At 31.0% G+C, this 1172-nt stretch overlaps 1 pseudogene; it reads left to right on the plus strand.

The window, feature by feature from the left end:
* Window positions 1-429: 429 nt before the first annotated feature.
* On the plus strand, window positions 430-680 carry LOC141488800 (ubiquitin-fold modifier 1 pseudogene; annotated as a pseudogene).
* Window positions 681-1172: the final 492 nt, after the last annotated feature.

Consider the following 1172-nt stretch of genomic DNA (forward strand, 5'->3'; position numbering starts at 1 on the left):
AAATCTCCTGATCCAGATGGATTTACAAGTGAATTCTACCACACATTTAAGGAGCAATTAATTCCTAATCTACATTGACTATTTTTTTAAATAGGAGAAGGCATAAAAAAGGTCAAATACCACATGTACAAAAATATTTATATAAAGTTTTTTTTTTTTTTTTTAGTGGCCAAGAATTTGAAATTGAGGCAATGTTCATCAAATGTGGAATGGTTGAACATATTATGAAACATCAATGTGATGGAGTACTATTTTTCTGTAAAAAACCAAGAGAAAAAAGGAAAATAAAAAGAAATCAAGAGGCGAGTGACTTAAGAAAAACCTGGGAAAGGGGAAGCAGTCATAGACCCTCAGTTATTGATTGAGTCTAGAAACTATTCCTTCTGAGCACTGCTGTGAGGCTCTCTCAAGTCCAGTCATAGCCTTATTATGTAGAAAGTTTCTTTCAAGACCATGCTGTTCACAAACCCACTGCTGTAATACAAAGTACTCAGCATTACTGAAAATATTCTTTTCACTGAAGACTTAGTTTCCTGCAGGAAAAATTTAAAGTTTCTGAAGCAACAAGTGCTATAATTACTAATGATTTACTAAATCCTGTGCAGACCTCTAGGGATGTTTTCCTAAAGTATGGCTCAGAACTATAAATATTGCACAGAGATTGTGTTGGTAGTTATTGATTTCTGCTGAATGGAAAGTTATTATCCTTCTGAATAGACATTGATATTTATTTTATAATGTTGACTTCAGACTGTCTACAATTTTATATACCCACTCCCATAAGGAAACTGGCCCTTTACAATAAAGGAATACATTCCATGAATGAAATTCCTGCCTTAAGAAAGAAGCAATCTTTCCATAACTACCTCACTACATTAAGGAAAGGACTTTTCATTAAGTATTAAAATAAGAATGATGACTTTTCTTAGAACTATTTCTTTCCCAGTAAAATGAGAAAAATTAAAATTTCTTGAATTTCAAATCATATATAAACCATAGATGAAATCACTTGTCTGAATTACAAATAAGAATTACTAGAGGGCATGTAAAGAGGTGAATAAATATGGTTAACTTCATAATGGCAGTAAAATTAAGACAAAAATGAACTTATATTTTTGGAAGATTTTTAATCTAGAAGAATTAAATATTAATCACTAGTTATACAGACTCAT

The sequence above is a fragment of the Macrotis lagotis genome, chromosome 1 (genome assembly GCF_037893015.1).
Source record: "Macrotis lagotis isolate mMagLag1 chromosome 1, bilby.v1.9.chrom.fasta, whole genome shotgun sequence".
Taxonomy (NCBI): domain Eukaryota; kingdom Metazoa; phylum Chordata; class Mammalia; order Peramelemorphia; family Peramelidae; genus Macrotis; species Macrotis lagotis.